Consider the following 20,510-nt stretch of genomic DNA (forward strand, 5'->3'; position numbering starts at 1 on the left):
ATCTAGCAAGTAGGGAAAGCACGTGTAGCAACACAACAGATTCTTGAGAAAGCGCAAACTGTCTATCTCTAATATGAGAGACTTACCAAGTTTCCTGTAACATTACTTGCAACGTGCCTCGGTAGCGCAGTAGGTAGCGCGTAAGTCTCATAATCTTAAGGTCGTGAGTTCGATCCTCACCCGGGGCATTTAATTTGCTGTACATCATGGCTGAATTAACGGCGTTGCTGTTGCTAGGGAACGAACTTAATTGTCGTTCGTTATCCACAAGGAGTCTACGCCCCAGCGTCAATATGTTTATTTCCAATTATGACAACGTACAACTTTGATCTTTCTCTTCCCTTGTTAGGAGTAAAATAATGAATAGTCAATTTCGAGCTGTGCGCCATGCCAGTCTGTAGGCGCAAATATGCTCGCAAACGGAGAACTGCACTGAGTCCAGATTCAGCACGAAATACGAGAGGAGACGGAGAAAACCTCACGCTTATCGAGCAACTCCGGTGTGGTCTAGTGGCTAGGATACCTGGCTTTCACCCAGGAGGCCCGGGTTCGATTTCCGGTACCGGAACGGAAGTTTTTGCGCACACAACGCTCCACGTTTTGGCCTTCGAACTGTCGTTTGTCGCCCACCTTGCGAAGCTTCGACCGAACGTAATCGGGGAAAACAGGCACATGATGCAATTACTGTCGGCACCGGAATAAAGGGAGAAGAGGCTCTGGTCCGCTGTTGGGCTGCTACCAGCGTCAGTGGGAAGTCGGTGAAGTCGCCAGTTGCGCCAGAAGCCAGAAATTACCGTAGTACGCCTACACACGCGTTCCAGTTATTTACATTGCTTGCAGCCGCTCCATCCACAACGAGCGTGAGCCCGGATAGCTCAGTCGGTAGAGCATTAGGCTTTTAACCTAAGGGTCCAGGGTTCAAGTCCCTGTCCGGGCGAAGATTTTAACGTTTCCGTAATGGCTCGTCTCGTAGCGATGGTAACCCTGCCGTAATCAGTACACGGAGTTCGTTTCCTGTCAACAGTCTGCGCAGACCGGTTGGATTCTTCACGATTCCAGGGAAGCTTCAGTTACGAGCAGTCGTGGCCGAGTGGTTAAGGCGTCTGACTAGAAATCAGATTCCCTCTGGGAGCGTAGCTTCGAGTCCTACCGACTGCGTCGGTTTTTTCTTTAAGAACAACGAGCAGAAAATTTCGCAGATTGCCTGTCGTTTTGGTACCTCTCCACACCTCGCCTCTCTCAGCCGTTTATAGTGCCTGTCCTTTTGATAAGGGCGAATTCCAAGCGTCAGCTTTCGCGTCAGCCGAGCAAAGTCGGGACAAGTCGGGACATACGACAGGATGGTCTGCGTGGAACTACGACGAAAAAAACCTTCATTTAACAGCACGCGGCTCACATACTCATACGAAAAAACCGGCGCCACTTGCGGTGGCCGGGAATCGAACCCGGATCAACTGCTTGGAAGGCAACTATGCTCACCATTACACCACCACCGCACAGGCGCTGCTCGCAACGCCCCGCTGTGTCGGCTTCCTGCCCGCCAGCAGCGGCCCACGGTGATAGTAGCTGCAGGCGCTTTACGAGGTAGGAGGGTGCATCCACACGCATTCGGGTAGCGCCTCCACGCACGCTGCGTCTTTGGGCAAGACTAGTCGCCGCGGCCGCAAGGTTACTCACACGATAGAGATGAGCATTCGTTTTAAGGCAGTGTAGTGGAGCACTCCGCGTGTGTAGCACTTTTTTCGGTTGTATCCGACGTCGCTGGGTGGCAATCCCACTTTCCCCTGCAGAAAAGTACTCGGGAAGCACGGGCAGCTTGTCGAGCATCGGTGGTTCAATGGCATGTGCCTCAGTAGTGCAGTAGGCAGCGCGTAAGTCTCATAATCTTAAGGCTTGCCGGCACGATAGCTCAGCGTGTTCGGTCTGAGAGTTATCTGCCCTCTGTAATAAAAGACCGAGTCAACGATGAACATGAACGGGCGCCATCGGACGTCCGCCCCCAACAAATGCAACGAAAGAAATGAGAACAAAAAAAAAAAAAAAAAATTGGTGAATGCTCGCTTAGCATGCGGACGGCACGGGTTCGAATCCCGGCCGATGCATCGTTCTGCTGTTCTCGCTATAATGCTGCCGCGCCGATTCCTCGCCTGAGCTGCGTCAGCCTCAGGAATGCATAGCAAGATTCGCTGTGAGAAGAACCATACACGCAGCACGCAATAGACCGTACTTGAACGGTCGCGTGCTATTTCTGAACTCTGACGACGGCCTGGCCCAACAGGCCGCTGTGTTCAGGTGCCGCAAGGGCGATGTACTGTAACCTCGGGCAGTGCTGCGTTCCGTTGAAAAAGCTGCGGCAGCAGTTTAATCTAGCAAGTAGGGAAAGCACGTGTAGCAACACAACAGATTCTTGAGAAAGCGCAAACTGTCTATCTCTAATATGAGAGACTTACCAAGTTTCCTGTAACATTACTTGCAACGTGCCTCGGTAGCGCAGTAGGTAGCGCGTAAGTCTCATAATCTTAAGGTCGTGAGTTCGATCCTCACCCGGGGCATTTAATTTGCTGTACATCATGGCTGAATTAACGGCGTTGCTGTTGCTAGGGAACGAACTTAATTGTCGTTCGTTATCCACAAGGAGTCTACGCCCCAGCGTCAATATGTTTATTTCCAATTATGACAACGTACAACTTTGATCTTTCTCTTCCCTTGTTAGGAGTAAAATAATGAATAGTCAATTTCGAGCTGTGCGCCATGCCAGTCTGTAGGCGCAAATATGCTCGCAAACGGAGAACTGCACTGAGTCCAGATTCAGCACGAAATACGAGAGGAGACGGAGAAAACCTCACGCTTATCGAGCAACTCCGGTGTGGTCTAGTGGCTAGGATACCTGGCTTTCACCCAGGAGGCCCGGGTTCGATTTCCGGTACCGGAACGGAAGTTTTTGCGCACACAACGCTCCACGTTTTGGCCTTCGAACTGTCGTTTGTCGCCCACCTTGCGAAGCTTCGACCGAACGTAATCGGGGAAAACAGGCACATGATGCAATTACTGTCGGCACCGGAATAAAGGGAGAAGAGGCTCTGGTCCGCTGTTGGGCTGCTACCAGCGTCAGTGGGAAGTCGGTGAAGTCGCCAGTTGCGCCAGAAGCCAGAAATTACCGTAGTACGCCTACACACGCGTTCCAGTTATTTACATTGCTTGCAGCCGCTCCATCCACAACGAGCGTGAGCCCGGATAGCTCAGTCGGTAGAGCATTAGGCTTTTAACCTAAGGGTCCAGGGTTCAAGTCCCTGTCCGGGCGAAGATTTTAACGTTTCCGTAATGGCTCGTCTCGTAGCGATGGTAACCCTGCCGTAATCAGTACACGGAGTTCGTTTCCTGTCAACAGTCTGCGCAGACCGGTTGGATTCTTCACGATTCCAGGGAAGCTTCAGTTACGAGCAGTCGTGGCCGAGTGGTTAAGGCGTCTGACTAGAAATCAGATTCCCTCTGGGAGCGTAGCTTCGAGTCCTACCGACTGCGTCGGTTTTTTCTTTAAGAACAACGAGCAGAAAATTTCGCAGATTGCCTGTCGTTTTGGTACCTCTCCACACCTCGCCTCTCTCAGCCGTTTATAGTGCCTGTCCTTTTGATAAGGGCGAATTCCAAGCGTCAGCTTTCGCGTCAGCCGAGCAAAGTCGGGACATACGACAGGATGGTCTGCGTGGAACTACGACGAAAAAAACCTTCATTTAACAGCACGCGGCTCACATACTCATACGAAAAAACCGGCGCCACTTGCGGTGGCCGGGAATCGAACCCGGATCAACTGCTTGGAAGGCAACTATGCTCACCATTACACCACCACCGCACAGGCGCTGCTCGCAACGCCCCGCTGTGTCGGCTTCCTGCCCGCCAGCAGCGGCCCACGGTGATAGTAGCTGCAGGCGCTTTACGAGGTAGGAGGGTGCATCCACACGCATTCGGGTAGCGCCTCCACGCACGCTGCGTCTTTGGGCAAGACTAGTCGCCGCGGCCGCAAGGTTACTCACACGATAGAGATGAGCATTCGTTTTAAGGCAGTGTAGTGGAGCACTCCGCGTGTGTAGCACTTTTTTCGGTTGTATCCGACGTCGCTGGGTGGCAATCCCACTTTCCCCTGCAGAAAAGTACTCGGGAAGCACGGGCAGCTTGTCGAGCATCGGTGGTTCAATGGCATGTGCCTCAGTAGTGCAGTAGGCAGCGCGTAAGTCTCATAATCTTAAGGCTTGCCGGCACGATAGCTCAGCGTGTTCGGTCTGAGAGTTATCTGCCCTCTGTAATAAAAGACCGAGTCAACGATGAACATGAACGGGCGCCATCGGACGTCCGCCCCCAACAAATGCAACGAAAGAAATGAGAACAAAAAAAAAAAAAATTGGTGAATGCTCGCTTAGCATGCGGACGGCACGGGTTCGAATCCCGGCCGATGCATCGTTCTGCTGTTCTCGCTATAATGCTGCCGCGCCGATTCCTCGCCTGAGCTGCGTCAGCCTCAGGAATGCATAGCAAGATTCGCTGTGAGAAGAACCATACACGCAGCACGCAATAGACCGTACTTGAACGGTCGCGTGCTATTTCTGAACTCTGACGACGGCCTGGCCCAACAGGCCGCTGTGTTCAGGTGCCGCAAGGGCGATGTACTGTAACCTCGGGCAGTGCTGCGTTCCGTTGAAAAAGCTGCGGCAGCAGTTTAATCTAGCAAGTAGGGAAAGCACGTGTAGCAACACAACAGATTCTTGAGAAAGCGCAAACTGTCTATCTCTAATATGAGAGACTTACCAAGTTTCCTGTAACATTACTTGCAACGTGCCTCGGTAGCGCAGTAGGTAGCGCGTAAGTCTCATAATCTTAAGGTCGTGAGTTCGATCCTCACCCGGGGCATTTAATTTGCTGTACATCATGGCTGAATTAACGGCGTTGCTGTTGCTAGGGAACGAACTTAATTGTCGTTCGTTATCCACAAGGAGTCTACGCCCCAGCGTCAATATGTTTATTTCCAATTATGACAACGTACAACTTTGATCTTTCTCTTCCCTTGTTAGGAGTAAAATAATGAATAGTCAATTTCGAGCTGTGCGCCATGCCAGTCTGTAGGCGCAAATATGCTCGCAAACGGAGAACTGCACTGAGTCCAGATTCAGCACGAAATACGAGAGGAGACGGAGAAAACCTCACGCTTATCGAGCAACTCCGGTGTGGTCTAGTGGCTAGGATACCTGGCTTTCACCCAGGAGGCCCGGGTTCGATTTCCGGTACCGGAACGGAAGTTTTTGCGCACACAACGCTCCACGTTTTGGCCTTCGAACTGTCGTTTGTCGCCCACCTTGCGAAGCTTCGACCGAACGTAATGGGGAAAACAGGCACATGATGCAATTACTGTCGGCACCGGAATAAAGGGAGAAGAGGCTCTGGTCCGCTGTTGGGCTGCTACCAGCGTCAGTGGGAAGTCGGTGAAGTCGCCAGTTGCGCCAGAAGCCAGAAATTACCGTAGTACGCCTACACACGCGTTCCAGTTATTTACATTGCTTGCAGCCGCTCCATCCACAACGAGCGTGAGCCCGGATAGCTCAGTCGGTAGAGCATTAGGCTTTTAACCTAAGGGTCCAGGGTTCAAGTCCCTGTCCGGGCGAAGATTTTAACGTTTCCGTAATGGCTCGTCTCGTAGCGATGGTAACCCTGCCGTAATCAGTACACGGAGTTCGTTTCCTGTCAACAGTCTGCGCAGACCGGTTGGATTCTTCACGATTCCAGGGAAGCTTCAGTTACGAGCAGTCGTGGCCGAGTGGTTAAGGCGTCTGACTAGAAATCAGATTCCCTCTGGGAGCGTAGCTTCGAGTCCTACCGACTGCGTCGGTTTTTTCTTTAAGAACAACGAGCAGAAAATTTCGCAGATTGCCTGTCGTTTTGGTACCTCTCCACACCTCGCCTCTCTCAGCCGTTTATAGTGCCTGTCCTTTTGATAAGGGCGAATTCCAAGCGTCAGCTTTCGCGTCAGCCGAGCAAAGTCGGGACATACGACAGGATGGTCTGCGTGGAACTACGACGAAAAAAACCTTCATTTAACAGCACGCGGCTCACATACTCATACGAAAAAACCGGCGCCACTTGCGGTGGCCGGGAATCGAACCCGGATCAACTGCTTGGAAGGCAACTATGCTCACCATTACACCACCACCGCACAGGCGCTGCTCGCAACGCCCCGCTGTGTCGGCTTCCTGCCCGCCAGCAGCGGCCCACGGTGATAGTAGCTGCAGGCGCTTTACGAGGTAGGAGGGTGCATCCACACGCATTCGGGTAGCGCCTCCACGCACGCTGCGTCTTTGGGCAAGACTAGTCGCCGCGGCCGCAAGGTTACTCACACGATAGAGATGAGCATTCGTTTTAAGGCAGTGTAGTGGAGCACTCCGCGTGTGTAGCACTTTTTTCGGTTGTATCCGACGTCGCTGGGTGGCAATCCCACTTTCCCCTGCAGAAAAGTACTCGGGAAGCACGGGCAGCTTGTCGAGCATCGGTGGTTCAATGGCATGTGCCTCAGTAGTGCAGTAGGCAGCGCGTAAGTCTCATAATCTTAAGGCTTGCCGGCACGATAGCTCAGCGTGTTCGGTCTGAGAGTTATCTGCCCTCTGTAATAAAAGACCGAGTCAACGATGAACATGAACGGGCGCCATCGGACGTCCGCCCCCAACAAATGCAACGAAAGAAATGAGAACAAAAAAAAAAAAAATTGGTGAATGCTCGCTTAGCATGCGGACGGCACGGGTTCGAATCCCGGCCGATGCATCGTTCTGCTGTTCTCGCTATAATGCTGCCGCGCCGATTCCTCGCCTGAGCTGCGTCAGCCTCAGGAATGCATAGCAAGATTCGCTGTGAGAAGAACCATACACGCAGCACGCAATAGACCGTACTTGAACGGTCGCGTGCTATTTCTGAACTCTGACGACGGCCTGGCCCAACAGGCCGCTGTGTTCAGGTGCCGCAAGGGCGATGTACTGTAACCTCGGGCAGTGCTGCGTTCCGTTGAAAAAGCTGCGGCAGCAGTTTAATCTAGCAAGTAGGGAAAGCACGTGTAGCAACACAACAGATTCTTGAGAAAGCGCAAACTGTCTATCTCTAATATGAGAGACTTACCAAGTTTCCTGTAACATTACTTGCAACGTGCCTCGGTAGCGCAGTAGGTAGCGCGTAAGTCTCATAATCTTAAGGTCGTGAGTTCGATCCTCACCCGGGGCATTTAATTTGCTGTACATCATGGCTGAATTAACGGCGTTGCTGTTGCTAGGGAACGAACTTAATTGTCGTTCGTTATCCACAAGGAGTCTACGCCCCAGCGTCAATATGTTTATTTCCAATTATGACAACGTACAACTTTGATCTTTCTCTTCCCTTGTTAGGAGTAAAATAATGAATAGTCAATTTCGAGCTGTGCGCCATGCCAGTCTGTAGGCGCAAATATGCTCGCAAACGGAGAACTGCACTGAGTCCAGATTCAGCACGAAATACGAGAGGAGACGGAGAAAACCTCACGCTTATCGAGCAACTCCGGTGTGGTCTAGTGGCTAGGATACCTGGCTTTCACCCAGGAGGCCCGGGTTCGATTTCCGGTACCGGAACGGAAGTTTTTGCGCACACAACGCTCCACGTTTTGGCCTTCGAACTGTCGTTTGTCGCCCACCTTGCGAAGCTTCGACCGAACGTAATGGGGAAAACAGGCACATGATGCAATTACTGTCGGCACCGGAATAAAGGGAGAAGAGGCTCTGGTCCGCTGTTGGGCTGCTACCAGCGTCAGTGGGAAGTCGGTGAAGTCGCCAGTTGCGCCAGAAGCCAGAAATTACCGTAGTACGCCTACACACGCGTTCCAGTTATTTACATTGCTTGCAGCCGCTCCATCCACAACGAGCGTGAGCCCGGATAGCTCAGTCGGTAGAGCATTAGGCTTTTAACCTAAGGGTCCAGGGTTCAAGTCCCTGTCCGGGCGAAGATTTTAACGTTTCCGTAATGGCTCGTCTCGTAGCGATGGTAACCCTGCCGTAATCAGTACACGGAGTTCGTTTCCTGTCAACAGTCTGCGCAGACCGGTTGGATTCTTCACGATTCCAGGGAAGCTTCAGTTACGAGCAGTCGTGGCCGAGTGGTTAAGGCGTCTGACTAGAAATCAGATTCCCTCTGGGAGCGTAGCTTCGAGTCCTACCGACTGCGTCGGTTTTTTCTTTAAGAACAACGAGCAGAAAATTTCGCAGATTGCCTGTCGTTTTGGTACCTCTCCACACCTCGCCTCTCTCAGCCGTTTATAGTGCCTGTCCTTTTGATAAGGGCGAATTCCAAGCGTCAGCTTTCGCGTCAGCCGAGCAAAGTCGGGACAAGTCGGGACATACGACAGGATGGTCTGCGTGGAACTACGACGAAAAAAACCTTCATTTAACAGCACGCGGCTCACATACTCATACGAAAAAACCGGCGCCACTTGCGGTGGCCGGGAATCGAACCCGGATCAACTGCTTGGAAGGCAACTATGCTCACCATTACACCACCACCGCACAGGCGCTGCTCGCAACGCCCCGCTGTGTCGGCTTCCTGCCCGCCAGCAGCGGCCCACGGTGATAGTAGCTGCAGGCGCTTTACGAGGTAGGAGGGTGCATCCACACGCATTCGGGTAGCGCCTCCACGCACGCTGCGTCTTTGGGCAAGACTAGTCGCCGCGGCCGCAAGGTTACTCACACGATAGAGATGAGCATTCGTTTTAAGGCAGTGTAGTGGAGCACTCCGCGTGTGTAGCACTTTTTTCGGTTGTATCCGACGTCGCTGGGTGGCAATCCCACTTTCCCCTGCAGAAAAGTACTCGGGAAGCACGGGCAGCTTGTCGAGCATCGGTGGTTCAATGGCATGTGCCTCAGTAGTGCAGTAGGCAGCGCGTAAGTCTCATAATCTTAAGGCTTGCCGGCACGATAGCTCAGCGTGTTCGGTCTGAGAGTTATCTGCCCTCTGTAATAAAAGACCGAGTCAACGATGAACATGAACGGGCGCCATCGGACGTCCGCCCCCAACAAATGCAACGAAAGAAATGAGAACAAAAAAAAAAAAAAAAATTGGTGAATGCTCGCTTAGCATGCGGACGGCACGGGTTCGAATCCCGGCCGATGCATCGTTCTGCTGTTCTCGCTATAATGCTGCCGCGCCGATTCCTCGCCTGAGCTGCGTCAGCCTCAGGAATGCATAGCAAGATTCGCTGTGAGAAGAACCATACACGCAGCACGCAATAGACCGTACTTGAACGGTCGCGTGCTATTTCTGAACTCTGACGACGGCCTGGCCCAACAGGCCGCTGTGTTCAGGTGCCGCAAGGGCGATGTACTGTAACCTCGGGCAGTGCTGCGTTCCGTTGAAAAAGCTGCGGCAGCAGTTTAATCTAGCAAGTAGGGAAAGCACGTGTAGCAACACAACAGATTCTTGAGAAAGCGCAAACTGTCTATCTCTAATATGAGAGACTTACCAAGTTTCCTGTAACATTACTTGCAACGTGCCTCGGTAGCGCAGTAGGTAGCGCGTAAGTCTCATAATCTTAAGGTCGTGAGTTCGATCCTCACCCGGGGCATTTAATTTGCTGTACATCATGGCTGAATTAACGGCGTTGCTGTTGCTAGGGAACGAACTTAATTGTCGTTCGTTATCCACAAGGAGTCTACGCCCCAGCGTCAATATGTTTATTTCCAATTATGACAACGTACAACTTTGATCTTTCTCTTCCCTTGTTAGGAGTAAAATAATGAATAGTCAATTTCGAGCTGTGCGCCATGCCAGTCTGTAGGCGCAAATATGCTCGCAAACGGAGAACTGCACTGAGTCCAGATTCAGCACGAAATACGAGAGGAGACGGAGAAAACCTCACGCTTATCGAGCAACTCCGGTGTGGTCTAGTGGCTAGGATACCTGGCTTTCACCCAGGAGGCCCGGGTTCGATTTCCGGTACCGGAACGGAAGTTTTTGCGCACACAACGCTCCACGTTTTGGCCTTCGAACTGTCGTTTGTCGCCCACCTTGCGAAGCTTCGACCGAACGTAATCGGGGAAAACAGGCACATGATGCAATTACTGTCGGCACCGGAATAAAGGGAGAAGAGGCTCTGGTCCGCTGTTGGGCTGCTACCAGCGTCAGTGGGAAGTCGGTGAAGTCGCCAGTTGCGCCAGAAGCCAGAAATTACCGTAGTACGCCTACACACGCGTTCCAGTTATTTACATTGCTTGCAGCCGCTCCATCCACAACGAGCGTGAGCCCGGATAGCTCAGTCGGTAGAGCATTAGGCTTTTAACCTAAGGGTCCAGGGTTCAAGTCCCTGTCCGGGCGAAGATTTTAACGTTTCCGTAATGGCTCGTCTCGTAGCGATGGTAACCCTGCCGTAATCAGTACACGGAGTTCGTTTCCTGTCAACAGTCTGCGCAGACCGGTTGGATTCTTCACGATTCCAGGGAAGCTTCAGTTACGAGCAGTCGTGGCCGAGTGGTTAAGGCGTCTGACTAGAAATCAGATTCCCTCTGGGAGCGTAGCTTCGAGTCCTACCGACTGCGTCGGTTTTTTCTTTAAGAACAACGAGCAGAAAATTTCGCAGATTGCCTGTCGTTTTGGTACCTCTCCACACCTCGCCTCTCTCAGCCGTTTATAGTGCCTGTCCTTTTGATAAGGGCGAATTCCAAGCGTCAGCTTTCGCGTCAGCCGAGCAAAGTCGGGACATACGACAGGATGGTCTGCGTGGAACTACGACGAAAAAAACCTTCATTTAACAGCACGCGGCTCACATACTCATACGAAAAAACCGGCGCCACTTGCGGTGGCCGGGAATCGAACCCGGATCAACTGCTTGGAAGGCAACTATGCTCACCATTACACCACCACCGCACAGGCGCTGCTCGCAACGCCCCGCTGTGTCGGCTTCCTGCCCGCCAGCAGCGGCCCACGGTGATAGTAGCTGCAGGCGCTTTACGAGGTAGGAGGGTGCATCCACACGCATTCGGGTAGCGCCTCCACGCACGCTGCGTCTTTGGGCAAGACTAGTCGCCGCGGCCGCAAGGTTACTCACACGATAGAGATGAGCATTCGTTTTAAGGCAGTGTAGTGGAGCACTCCGCGTGTGTAGCACTTTTTTCGGTTGTATCCGACGTCGCTGGGTGGCAATCCCACTTTCCCCTGCAGAAAAGTACTCGGGAAGCACGGGCAGCTTGTCGAGCATCGGTGGTTCAATGGCATGTGCCTCAGTAGTGCAGTAGGCAGCGCGTAAGTCTCATAATCTTAAGGCTTGCCGGCACGATAGCTCAGCGTGTTCGGTCTGAGAGTTATCTGCCCTCTGTAATAAAAGACCGAGTCAACGATGAACATGAACGGGCGCCATCGGACGTCCGCCCCCAACAAATGCAACGAAAGAAATGAGAACAAAAAAAAAAAAAAAAAATTGGTGAATGCTCGCTTAGCATGCGGACGGCACGGGTTCGAATCCCGGCCGATGCATCGTTCTGCTGTTCTCGCTATAATGCTGCCGCGCCGATTCCTCGCCTGAGCTGCGTCAGCCTCAGGAATGCATAGCAAGATTCGCTGTGAGAAGAACCATACACGCAGCACGCAATAGACCGTACTTGAACGGTCGCGTGCTATTTCTGAACTCTGACGACGGCCTGGCCCAACAGGCCGCTGTGTTCAGGTGCCGCAAGGGCGATGTACTGTAACCTCGGGCAGTGCTGCGTTCCGTTGAAAAAGCTGCGGCAGCAGTTTAATCTAGCAAGTAGGGAAAGCACGTGTAGCAACACAACAGATTCTTGAGAAAGCGCAAACTGTCTATCTCTAATATGAGAGACTTACCAAGTTTCCTGTAACATTACTTGCAACGTGCCTCGGTAGCGCAGTAGGTAGCGCGTAAGTCTCATAATCTTAAGGTCGTGAGTTCGATCCTCACCCGGGGCATTTAATTTGCTGTACATCATGGCTGAATTAACGGCGTTGCTGTTGCTAGGGAACGAACTTAATTGTCGTTCGTTATCCACAAGGAGTCTACGCCCCAGCGTCAATATGTTTATTTCCAATTATGACAACGTACAACTTTGATCTTTCTCTTCCCTTGTTAGGAGTAAAATAATGAATAGTCAATTTCGAGCTGTGCGCCATGCCAGTCTGTAGGCGCAAATATGCTCGCAAACGGAGAACTGCACTGAGTCCAGATTCAGCACGAAATACGAGAGGAGACGGAGAAAACCTCACGCTTATCGAGCAACTCCGGTGTGGTCTAGTGGCTAGGATACCTGGCTTTCACCCAGGAGGCCCGGGTTCGATTTCCGGTACCGGAACGGAAGTTTTTGCGCACACAACGCTCCACGTTTTGGCCTTCGAACTGTCGTTTGTCGCCCACCTTGCGAAGCTTCGACCGAACGTAATCGGGGAAAACAGGCACGTGATGCAATTACTGTCGGCACCGGAATAAAGGGAGAAGAGGCTCTGGTCCGCTGTTGGGCTGCTACCAGCGTCAGTGGGAAGTCGGTGAAGTCGCCAGTTGCGCCAGAAGCCAGAAATTACCGTAGTACGCCTACACACGCGTTCCAGTTATTTACATTGCTTGCAGCCTCTCCATCCACAACGAGCGTGAGCCCGGATAGCTCAGTCGGTAGAGCATTAGGCTTTTAACCTAAGGGTCCAGGGTTCAAGTCCCTGTCCGGGCGAAGATTTTAACGTTTCCGTAATGGCTCGTCTCGTAGCGATGGTAACCCTGCCGTAATCAGTACACGGAGTTCGTTTCCTGTCAACAGTCTGCGCAGACCGGTTGGATTCTTCACGATTCCAGGGAAGCTTCAGTTACGAGCAGTCGTGGCCGAGTGGTTAAGGCGTCTGACTAGAAATCAGATTCCCTCTGGGAGCGTAGCTTCGAGTCCTACCGACTGCGTCGGTTTTTTCTTTAAGAACAACGAGCAGAAAATTTCGCAGATTGCCTGTCGTTTTGGTACCTCTCCACACCTCGCCTCTCTCAGCCGTTTATAGTGCCTGTCCTTTTGATAAGGGCGAATTCCAAGCGTCAGCTTTCGCGTCAGCCGAGCAAAGTCGGGACAAGTCGGGACATACGACAGGATGGTCTGCGTGGAACTACGACGAAAAAAACCTTCATTTAACAGCACGCGGCTCACATACTCATACGAAAAAACCGGCGCCACTTGCGGTGGCCGGGAATCGAACCCGGATCAACTGCTTGGAAGGCAACTATGCTCACCATTACACCACCACCGCACAGGCGCTGCTCGCAACGCCCCGCTGTGTCGGCTTCCTGCCCGCCAGCAGCGGCCCACGGTGATAGTAGCTGCAGGCGCTTTACGAGGTAGGAGGGTGCATCCACACGCATTCGGGTAGCGCCTCCACGCACGCTGCGTCTTTGGGCAAGACTAGTCGCCGCGGCCGCAAGGTTACTCACACGATAGAGATGAGCATTCGTTTTAAGGCAGTGTAGTGGAGCACTCCGCGTGTGTAGCACTTTTTTCGGTTGTATCCGACGTCGCTGGGTGGCAATCCCACTTTCCCCTGCAGAAAAGTACTCGGGAAGCACGGGCAGCTTGTCGAGCATCGGTGGTTCAATGGCATGTGCCTCAGTAGTGCAGTAGGCAGCGCGTAAGTCTCATAATCTTAAGGCTTGCCGGCACGATAGCTCAGCGTGTTCGGTCTGAGAGTTATCTGCCCTCTGTAATAAAAGACCGAGTCAACGATGAACATGAACGGGCGCCATCGGACGTCCGCCCCCAACAAATGCAACGAAAGAAATGAGAACAAAAAAAAAAAAAAAAAATTGGTGAATGCTCGCTTAGCATGCGGACGGCACGGGTTCGAATCCCGGCCGATGCATCGTTCTGCTGTTCTCGCTATAATGCTGCCGCGCCGATTCCTCGCCTGAGCTGCGTCAGCCTCAGGAATGCATAGCAAGATTCGCTGTGAGAAGAACCATACACGCAGCACGCAATAGACCGTACTTGAACGGTCGCGTGCTATTTCTGAACTCTGACGACGGCCTGGCCCAACAGGCCGCTGTGTTCAGGTGCCGCAAGGGCGATGTACTGTAACCTCGGGCAGTGCTGCGTTCCGTTGAAAAAGCTGCGGCAGCAGTTTAATCTAGCAAGTAGGGAAAGCACGTGTAGCAACACAACAGATTCTTGAGAAAGCGCAAACTGTCTATCTCTAATATGAGAGACTTACCAAGTTTCCTGTAACATTACTTGCAACGTGCCTCGGTAGCGCAGTAGGTAGCGCGTAAGTCTCATAATCTTAAGGTCGTGAGTTCGATCCTCACCCGGGGCATTTAATTTGCTGTACATCATGGCTGAATTAACGGCGTTGCTGTTGCTAGGGAACGAACTTAATTGTCGTTCGTTATCCACAAGGAGTCTACGCCCCAGCGTCAATATGTTTATTTCCAATTATGACAACGTACAACTTTGATCTTTCTCTTCCCTTGTTAGGAGTAAAATAATGAATAGTCAATTTCGAGCTGTGCGCCATGCCAGTCTGTAGGCGCAAATATGCTCGCAAACGGAGAACTGCACTGAGTCCAGATTCAGCACGAAATACGAGAGGAGACGGAGAAAACCTCACGCTTATCGAGCAACTCCGGTGTGGTCTAGTGGCTAGGATACCTGGCTTTCACCCAGGAGGCCCGGGTTCGATTTCCGGTACCGGAACGGAAGTTTTTGCGCACACAACGCTCCACGTTTTGGCCTTCGAACTGTCGTTTGTCGCCCACCTTGCGAAGCTTCGACCGAACGTAATCGGGGAAAACAGGCACATGATGCAATTACTGTCGGCACCGGAATAAAGGGAGAAGAGGCTCTGGTCCGCTGTTGGGCTGCTACCAGCGTCAGTGGGAAGTCGGTGAAGTCGCCAGTTGCGCCAGAAGCCAGAAATTACCGTAGTACGCCTACACACGCGTTCCAGTTATTTACATTGCTTGCAGCCGCTCCATCCACAACGAGCGTGAGCCCGGATAGCTCAGTCGGTAGAGCATTAGGCTTTTAACCTAAGGGTCCAGGGTTCAAGTCCCTGTCCGGGCGAAGATTTTAACGTTTCCGTAATGGCTCGTCTCGTAGCGATGGTAACCCTGCCGTAATCAGTACACGGAGTTCGTTTCCTGTCAACAGTCTGCGCAGACCGGTTGGATTCTTCACGATTCCAGGGAAGCTTCAGTTACGAGCAGTCGTGGCCGAGTGGTTAAGGCGTCTGACTAGAAATCAGATTCCCTCTGGGAGCGTAGCTTCGAGTCCTACCGACTGCGTCGGTTTTTTCTTTAAGAACAACGAGCAGAAAATTTCGCAGATTGCCTGTCGTTTTGGTACCTCTCCACACCTCGCCTCTCTCAGCCGTTTATAGTGCCTGTCCTTTTGATAAGGGCGAATTCCAAGCGTCAGCTTTCGCGTCAGCCGAGCAAAGTCGGGACATACGACAGGATGGTCTGCGTGGAACTACGACGAAAAAAACCTTCATTTAACAGCACGCGGCTCACATACTCATACGAAAAAACCGGCGCCACTTGCGGTGGCCGGGAATCGAACCCGGATCAACTGCTTGGAAGGCAACTATGCTCACCATTACACCACCACCGCACAGGCGCTGCTCGCAACGCCCCGCTGTGTCGGCTTCCTGCCCGCCAGCAGCGGCCCACGGTGATAGTAGCTGCAGGCGCTTTACGAGGTAGGAGGGTGCATCCACACGCATTCGGGTAGCGCCTCCACGCACGCTGCGTCTTTGGGCAAGACTAGTCGCCGCGGCCGCAAGGTTACTCACACGATAGAGATGAGCATTCGTTTTAAGGCAGTGTAGTGGAGCACTCCGCGTGTGTAGCACTTTTTTCGGTTGTATCCGACGTCGCTGGGTGGCAATCCCACTTTCCCCTGCAGAAAAGTACTCGGGAAGCACGGGCAGCTTGTCGAGCATCGGTGGTTCAATGGCATGTGCCTCAGTAGTGCAGTAGGCAGCGCGTAAGTCTCATAATCTTAAGGCTTGCCGGCACGATAGCTCAGCGTGTTCGGTCTGAGAGTTATCTGCCCTCTGTAATAAAAGACCGAGTCAACGATGAACATGAACGGGCGCCATCGGACGTCCGCCCCCAACAAATGCAACGAAAGAAATGAGAACAAAAAAAAAAAAAAAAAATTGGTGAATGCTCGCTTAGCATGCGGACGGCACGGGTTCGAATCCCGGCCGATGCATCGTTCTGCTGTTCTCGCTATAATGCTGCCGCGCCGATTCCTCGCCTGAGCTGCGTCAGCCTCAGGAATGCATAGCAAGATTCGCTGTGAGAAGAACCATACACGCAGCACGCAATAGACCGTACTTGAACGGTCGCGTGCTATTTCTGAACTCTGACGACGGCCTGGCCCAACAGGCCGCTGTGTTCAGGTGCCGCAAGGGCGATGTACTGTAACCTCGGGCAGTGCTGCGTTCCGTTGAAAAAGCTGCGGCAGCAGTTTAATCTAGCAAGTAGGGAAAGCACGTGTAGCAACACAACAGATTCTTGAGAAAGCGCAAACTGTCTATCTCTAATATGAGAGACTTACCAAGTTTCCTGTAACATTACTTGCAACGTGCCTCGGTAGCGCAGTAGGTAGCGCGTAAGTCTCATAATCTTAAGGTCGTGAGTTCGATCCTCACCCGGGGCATTTAATTTGCTGTACATCATGGCTGAATTAACGGCGTTGCTGTTGCTAGGGAACGAACTTAATTGTCGTTCGTTATCCACAAGGAGTCTACGCCCCAGCGTCAATATGTTTATTTCCAATTATGACAACGTACAACTTTGATCTTTCTCTTCCCTTGTTAGGAGTAAAATAATGAATAGTCAATTTCGAGCTGTGCGCCATGCCAGTCTGTAGGCGCAAATATGCTCGCAAACGGAGAACTGCACTGAGTCCAGATTCAGCACGAAATACGAGAGGAGACGGAGAAAACCTCACGCTTATCGAGCAACTCCGGTGTGGTCTAGTGGCTAGGATACCTGGCTTTCACCCAGGAGGCCCGGGTTCGATTTCCGGTACCGGAACGGAAGTTTTTGCGCACACAACGCTCCACGTTTTGGCCTTCGAACTGTCGTTTGTCGCCCACCTTGCGAAGCTTCGACCGAACGTAATCGGGGAAAACAGGCACGTGATGCAATTACTGTCGGCACCGGAATAAAGGGAGAAGAGGCTCTGGTCCGCTGTTGGGCTGCTACCAGCGTCAGTGGGAAGTCGGTGAAGTCGCCAGTTGCGCCAGAAGCCAGAAATTACCGTAGTACGCCTACACACGCGTTCCAGTTATTTACATTGCTTGCAGCCTCTCCATCCACAACGAGCGTGAGCCCGGATAGCTCAGTCGGTAGAGCATTAGGCTTTTAACCTAAGGGTCCAGGGTTCAAGTCCCTGTCCGGGCGAAGATTTTAACGTTTCCGTAATGGCTCGTCTCGTAGCGATGGTAACCCTGCCGTAATCAGTACACGGAGTTCGTTTCCTGTCAACAGTCTGCGCAGACCGGTTGGATTCTTCACGATTCCAGGGAAGCTTCAGTTACGAGCAGTCGTGGCCGAGTGGTTAAGGCGTCTGACTAGAAATCAGATTCCCTCTGGGAGCGTAGCTTCGAGTCCTACCGACTGCGTCGGTTTTTTCTTTAAGAACAACGAGCAGAAAATTTCGCAGATTGCCTGTCGTTTTGGTACCTCTCCACACCTCGCCTCTCTCAGCCGTTTATAGTGCCTGTCCTTTTGATAAGGGCGAATTCCAAGCGTCAGCTTTCGCGTCAGCCGAGCAAAGTCGGGACAAGTCGGGACATACGACAGGATGGTCTGCGTGGAACTACGACGAAAAAAACCTTCATTTAACAGCACGCGGCTCACATACTCATACGAAAAAACCGGCGCCACTTGCGGTGGCCGGGAATCGAACCCGGATCAACTGCTTGGAAGGCAACTATGCTCACCATTACACCACCACCGCACAGGCGCTGCTCGCAACGCCCCGCTGTGTCGGCTTCCTGCCCGCCAGCAGCGGCCCACGGTGATAGTAGCTGCAGGCGCTTTACGAGGTAGGAGGGTGCATCCACACGCATTCGGGTAGCGCCTCCACGCACGCTGCGTCTTTGGGCAAGACTAGTCGCCGCGGCCGCAAGGTTACTCACACGATAGAGATGAGCATTCGTTTTAAGGCAGTGTAGTGGAGCACTCCGCGTGTGTAGCACTTTTTTCGGTTGTATCCGACGTCGCTGGGTGGCAATCCCACTTTCCCCTGCAGAAAAGTACTCGGGAAGCACGGGCAGCTTGTCGAGCATCGGTGGTTCAATGGCATGTGCCTCAGTAGTGCAGTAGGCAGCGCGTAAGTCTCATAATCTTAAGGCTTGCCGGCACGATAGCTCAGCGTGTTCGGTCTGAGAGTTATCTGCCCTCTGTAATAAAAGACCGAGTCAACGATGAACATGAACGGGCGCCATCGGACGTCCGCCCCCAACAAATGCAACGAAAGAAATGAGAACAAAAAAAAAAAAAAAAAATTGGTGAATGCTCGCTTAGCATGCGGACGGCACGGGTTCGAATCCCGGCCGATGCATCGTTCTGCTGTTCTCGCTATAATGCTGCCGCGCCGATTCCTCGCCTGAGCTGCGTCAGCCTCAGGAATGCATAGCAAGATTCGCTGTGAGAAGAACCATACACGCAGCACGCAATAGACCGTACTTGAACGGTCGCGTGCTATTTCTGAACTCTGACGACGGCCTGGCCCAACAGGCCGCTGTGTTCAGGTGCCGCAAGGGCGATGTACTGTAACCTCGGGCAGTGCTGCGTTCCGTTGAAAAAGCTGCGGCAGCAGTTTAATCTAGCAAGTAGGGAAAGCACGTGTAGCAACACAACAGATTCTTGAGAAAGCGCAAACTGTCTATCTCTAATATGAGAGACTTACCAAGTTTCCTGTAACATTACTTGCAACGTGCCTCGGTAGCGCAGTAGGTAGCGCGTAAGTCTCATAATCTTAAGGTCGTGAGTTCGATCCTCACCCGGGGCATTTAATTTGCTGTACATCATGGCTGAATTAACGGCGTTGCTGTTGCTAGGGAACGAACTTAATTGTCGTTCGTTATCCACAAGGAGTCTACGCCCCAGCGTCAATATGTTTATTTCCAATTATGACAACGTACAACTTTGATCTTTCTCTTCCCTTGTTAGGAGTAAAATAATGAATAGTCAATTTCGAGCTGTGCGCCATGCCAGTCTGTAGGCGCAAATATGCTCGCAAACGGAGAACTGCACTGAGTCCAGATTCAGCACGAAATACGAGAGGAGACGGAGAAAACCTCACGCTTATCGAGCAACTCCGGTGTGGTCTAGTGGCTAGGATACCTGGCTTTCACCCAGGAGGCCCGGGTTCGATTTCCGGTACCGGAACGGAAGTTTTTGCGCACACAACGCTCCACGTTTTGGCCTTCGAACTGTCGTTTGTCGCCCACCTTGCGAAGCTTCGACCGAACGTAATCGGGGAAAACAGGCACATGATGCAATTACTGTCGGCACCGGAATAAAGGGAGAAGAGGCTCTGGTCCGCTGTTGGGCTGCTACCAGCGTCAGTGGGAAGTCGGTGAAGTCGCCAGTTGCGCCAGAAGCCAGAAATTACCGTAGTACGCCTACACACGCGTTCCAGTTATTTACATTGCTTGCAGCCGCTCCATCCACAACGAGCGTGAGCCCGGATAGCTCAGTCGGTAGAGCATTAGGCTTTTAACCTAAGGGTCCAGGGTTCAAGTCCCTGTCCGGGCGAAGATTTTAACGTTTCCGTAATGGCTCGTCTCGTAGCGATGGTAACCCTGCCGTAATCAGTACACGGAGTTCGTTTCCTGTCAACAGTCTGCGCAGACCGGTTGGATTCTTCACGATTCCAGGGAAGCTTCAGTTACGAGCAGTCGTGGCCGAGTGGTTAAGGCGTCTGACTAGAAATCAGATTCCCTCTGGGAGCGTAGCTTCGAGTCCTACCGACTGCGTCGGTTTTTTCTTTAAGAACAACGAGCAGAAAATTTCGCAGATTGCCTGTCGTTTTGGTACCTCTCCACACCTCGCCTCTCTCAGCCGTTTATAGTGCCTGTCCTTTTGATAAGGGCGAATTCCAAGCGTCAGCTTTCGCGTCAGCCGAGCAAAGTCGGGACAAGTCGGGACATACGACAGGATGGTCTGCGTGGAACTACGACGAAAAAAACCTTCATTTAACAGCACGCGGCTCACATACTCATACGAAAAAACCGGCGCCACTTGCGGTGGCCGGGAATCGAACCCGGATCAACTGCTTGGAAGGCAACTATGCTCACCATTACACCACCACCGCACAGGCGCTGCTCGCAACGCCCCGCTGTGTCGGCTTCCTGCCCGCCAGCAGCGGCCCACGGTGATAGTAGCTGCAGGCGCTTTACGAGGTAGGAGGGTGCATCCACACGCATTCGGGTAGCGCCTCCACGCACGCTGCGTCTTTGGGCAAGAC

At 52.4% G+C, this 20,510-nt stretch overlaps 45 non-coding genes across 45 annotated transcripts; 36 read left to right on the plus strand and 9 right to left on the minus strand.

Moving 5' to 3' along the window:
* Window positions 1-115: 115 nt before the first annotated feature.
* On the plus strand, window positions 116-188 carry Trnam-cau. The gene has a single exon. It is a non-coding gene; the product is annotated as a tRNA-Met (tRNA).
* A 308-nt stretch (window positions 189-496) lies between these two features.
* Trnae-uuc lies at window positions 497-568 on the plus strand. The gene has a single exon. It is a non-coding gene; the product is annotated as a tRNA-Glu (tRNA).
* A 296-nt stretch (window positions 569-864) lies between these two features.
* Window positions 865-937, plus strand: Trnak-uuu. Its single transcript has one exon. It is a non-coding gene; the product is annotated as a tRNA-Lys (tRNA).
* Window positions 938-1,076: 139 nt separating this feature from the next.
* Trnas-aga lies at window positions 1,077-1,158 on the plus strand. The gene has a single exon. It is a non-coding gene; the product is annotated as a tRNA-Ser (tRNA).
* A 266-nt stretch (window positions 1,159-1,424) lies between these two features.
* Window positions 1,425-1,496, minus strand: Trnag-ucc. The gene has a single exon. It is a non-coding gene; the product is annotated as a tRNA-Gly (tRNA).
* Window positions 1,497-2,479: 983 nt separating this feature from the next.
* On the plus strand, window positions 2,480-2,552 carry Trnam-cau. The gene has a single exon. It is a non-coding gene; the product is annotated as a tRNA-Met (tRNA).
* A 308-nt stretch (window positions 2,553-2,860) lies between these two features.
* Trnae-uuc lies at window positions 2,861-2,932 on the plus strand. Its single transcript has one exon. It is a non-coding gene; the product is annotated as a tRNA-Glu (tRNA).
* Window positions 2,933-3,228: 296 nt separating this feature from the next.
* On the plus strand, window positions 3,229-3,301 carry Trnak-uuu. The gene has a single exon. It is a non-coding gene; the product is annotated as a tRNA-Lys (tRNA).
* A 139-nt stretch (window positions 3,302-3,440) lies between these two features.
* On the plus strand, window positions 3,441-3,522 carry Trnas-aga. The gene has a single exon. It is a non-coding gene; the product is annotated as a tRNA-Ser (tRNA).
* Window positions 3,523-3,778: 256 nt separating this feature from the next.
* Window positions 3,779-3,850, minus strand: Trnag-ucc. Its single transcript has one exon. It is a non-coding gene; the product is annotated as a tRNA-Gly (tRNA).
* Window positions 3,851-4,829: 979 nt separating this feature from the next.
* On the plus strand, window positions 4,830-4,902 carry Trnam-cau. The gene has a single exon. It is a non-coding gene; the product is annotated as a tRNA-Met (tRNA).
* Window positions 4,903-5,210: 308 nt separating this feature from the next.
* Window positions 5,211-5,282, plus strand: Trnae-uuc. The gene has a single exon. It is a non-coding gene; the product is annotated as a tRNA-Glu (tRNA).
* A 295-nt stretch (window positions 5,283-5,577) lies between these two features.
* Window positions 5,578-5,650, plus strand: Trnak-uuu. The gene has a single exon. It is a non-coding gene; the product is annotated as a tRNA-Lys (tRNA).
* A 139-nt stretch (window positions 5,651-5,789) lies between these two features.
* Trnas-aga lies at window positions 5,790-5,871 on the plus strand. The gene has a single exon. It is a non-coding gene; the product is annotated as a tRNA-Ser (tRNA).
* Window positions 5,872-6,127: 256 nt separating this feature from the next.
* Window positions 6,128-6,199, minus strand: Trnag-ucc. The gene has a single exon. It is a non-coding gene; the product is annotated as a tRNA-Gly (tRNA).
* A 979-nt stretch (window positions 6,200-7,178) lies between these two features.
* Trnam-cau lies at window positions 7,179-7,251 on the plus strand. The gene has a single exon. It is a non-coding gene; the product is annotated as a tRNA-Met (tRNA).
* A 308-nt stretch (window positions 7,252-7,559) lies between these two features.
* Trnae-uuc lies at window positions 7,560-7,631 on the plus strand. Its single transcript has one exon. It is a non-coding gene; the product is annotated as a tRNA-Glu (tRNA).
* A 295-nt stretch (window positions 7,632-7,926) lies between these two features.
* Window positions 7,927-7,999, plus strand: Trnak-uuu. The gene has a single exon. It is a non-coding gene; the product is annotated as a tRNA-Lys (tRNA).
* A 139-nt stretch (window positions 8,000-8,138) lies between these two features.
* Window positions 8,139-8,220, plus strand: Trnas-aga. The gene has a single exon. It is a non-coding gene; the product is annotated as a tRNA-Ser (tRNA).
* Window positions 8,221-8,486: 266 nt separating this feature from the next.
* Trnag-ucc lies at window positions 8,487-8,558 on the minus strand. Its single transcript has one exon. It is a non-coding gene; the product is annotated as a tRNA-Gly (tRNA).
* Window positions 8,559-9,540: 982 nt separating this feature from the next.
* Window positions 9,541-9,613, plus strand: Trnam-cau. Its single transcript has one exon. It is a non-coding gene; the product is annotated as a tRNA-Met (tRNA).
* A 308-nt stretch (window positions 9,614-9,921) lies between these two features.
* Trnae-uuc lies at window positions 9,922-9,993 on the plus strand. Its single transcript has one exon. It is a non-coding gene; the product is annotated as a tRNA-Glu (tRNA).
* Window positions 9,994-10,289: 296 nt separating this feature from the next.
* On the plus strand, window positions 10,290-10,362 carry Trnak-uuu. The gene has a single exon. It is a non-coding gene; the product is annotated as a tRNA-Lys (tRNA).
* Window positions 10,363-10,501: 139 nt separating this feature from the next.
* Trnas-aga lies at window positions 10,502-10,583 on the plus strand. The gene has a single exon. It is a non-coding gene; the product is annotated as a tRNA-Ser (tRNA).
* Window positions 10,584-10,839: 256 nt separating this feature from the next.
* Window positions 10,840-10,911, minus strand: Trnag-ucc. Its single transcript has one exon. It is a non-coding gene; the product is annotated as a tRNA-Gly (tRNA).
* A 983-nt stretch (window positions 10,912-11,894) lies between these two features.
* On the plus strand, window positions 11,895-11,967 carry Trnam-cau. Its single transcript has one exon. It is a non-coding gene; the product is annotated as a tRNA-Met (tRNA).
* Window positions 11,968-12,275: 308 nt separating this feature from the next.
* On the plus strand, window positions 12,276-12,347 carry Trnae-uuc. Its single transcript has one exon. It is a non-coding gene; the product is annotated as a tRNA-Glu (tRNA).
* A 296-nt stretch (window positions 12,348-12,643) lies between these two features.
* On the plus strand, window positions 12,644-12,716 carry Trnak-uuu. Its single transcript has one exon. It is a non-coding gene; the product is annotated as a tRNA-Lys (tRNA).
* Window positions 12,717-12,855: 139 nt separating this feature from the next.
* Window positions 12,856-12,937, plus strand: Trnas-aga. The gene has a single exon. It is a non-coding gene; the product is annotated as a tRNA-Ser (tRNA).
* Window positions 12,938-13,203: 266 nt separating this feature from the next.
* Window positions 13,204-13,275, minus strand: Trnag-ucc. The gene has a single exon. It is a non-coding gene; the product is annotated as a tRNA-Gly (tRNA).
* A 983-nt stretch (window positions 13,276-14,258) lies between these two features.
* On the plus strand, window positions 14,259-14,331 carry Trnam-cau. The gene has a single exon. It is a non-coding gene; the product is annotated as a tRNA-Met (tRNA).
* A 308-nt stretch (window positions 14,332-14,639) lies between these two features.
* Window positions 14,640-14,711, plus strand: Trnae-uuc. The gene has a single exon. It is a non-coding gene; the product is annotated as a tRNA-Glu (tRNA).
* A 296-nt stretch (window positions 14,712-15,007) lies between these two features.
* Trnak-uuu lies at window positions 15,008-15,080 on the plus strand. The gene has a single exon. It is a non-coding gene; the product is annotated as a tRNA-Lys (tRNA).
* Window positions 15,081-15,219: 139 nt separating this feature from the next.
* Window positions 15,220-15,301, plus strand: Trnas-aga. The gene has a single exon. It is a non-coding gene; the product is annotated as a tRNA-Ser (tRNA).
* Window positions 15,302-15,557: 256 nt separating this feature from the next.
* Window positions 15,558-15,629, minus strand: Trnag-ucc. The gene has a single exon. It is a non-coding gene; the product is annotated as a tRNA-Gly (tRNA).
* Window positions 15,630-16,612: 983 nt separating this feature from the next.
* Trnam-cau lies at window positions 16,613-16,685 on the plus strand. The gene has a single exon. It is a non-coding gene; the product is annotated as a tRNA-Met (tRNA).
* A 308-nt stretch (window positions 16,686-16,993) lies between these two features.
* On the plus strand, window positions 16,994-17,065 carry Trnae-uuc. Its single transcript has one exon. It is a non-coding gene; the product is annotated as a tRNA-Glu (tRNA).
* A 296-nt stretch (window positions 17,066-17,361) lies between these two features.
* On the plus strand, window positions 17,362-17,434 carry Trnak-uuu. The gene has a single exon. It is a non-coding gene; the product is annotated as a tRNA-Lys (tRNA).
* A 139-nt stretch (window positions 17,435-17,573) lies between these two features.
* Window positions 17,574-17,655, plus strand: Trnas-aga. The gene has a single exon. It is a non-coding gene; the product is annotated as a tRNA-Ser (tRNA).
* Window positions 17,656-17,921: 266 nt separating this feature from the next.
* Trnag-ucc lies at window positions 17,922-17,993 on the minus strand. The gene has a single exon. It is a non-coding gene; the product is annotated as a tRNA-Gly (tRNA).
* Window positions 17,994-18,976: 983 nt separating this feature from the next.
* Window positions 18,977-19,049, plus strand: Trnam-cau. The gene has a single exon. It is a non-coding gene; the product is annotated as a tRNA-Met (tRNA).
* Window positions 19,050-19,357: 308 nt separating this feature from the next.
* Trnae-uuc lies at window positions 19,358-19,429 on the plus strand. Its single transcript has one exon. It is a non-coding gene; the product is annotated as a tRNA-Glu (tRNA).
* Window positions 19,430-19,725: 296 nt separating this feature from the next.
* Trnak-uuu lies at window positions 19,726-19,798 on the plus strand. Its single transcript has one exon. It is a non-coding gene; the product is annotated as a tRNA-Lys (tRNA).
* A 139-nt stretch (window positions 19,799-19,937) lies between these two features.
* Window positions 19,938-20,019, plus strand: Trnas-aga. Its single transcript has one exon. It is a non-coding gene; the product is annotated as a tRNA-Ser (tRNA).
* Window positions 20,020-20,285: 266 nt separating this feature from the next.
* On the minus strand, window positions 20,286-20,357 carry Trnag-ucc. Its single transcript has one exon. It is a non-coding gene; the product is annotated as a tRNA-Gly (tRNA).
* Between the last annotated feature and the right edge of the window lie 153 nt (window positions 20,358-20,510).

This window comes from Schistocerca americana, unplaced genomic scaffold, assembly GCF_021461395.2.
Source record: "Schistocerca americana isolate TAMUIC-IGC-003095 unplaced genomic scaffold, iqSchAmer2.1 HiC_scaffold_369, whole genome shotgun sequence".
In the NCBI taxonomy this organism is placed as follows: Eukaryota; Metazoa; Arthropoda; class Insecta; order Orthoptera; family Acrididae; genus Schistocerca; species Schistocerca americana.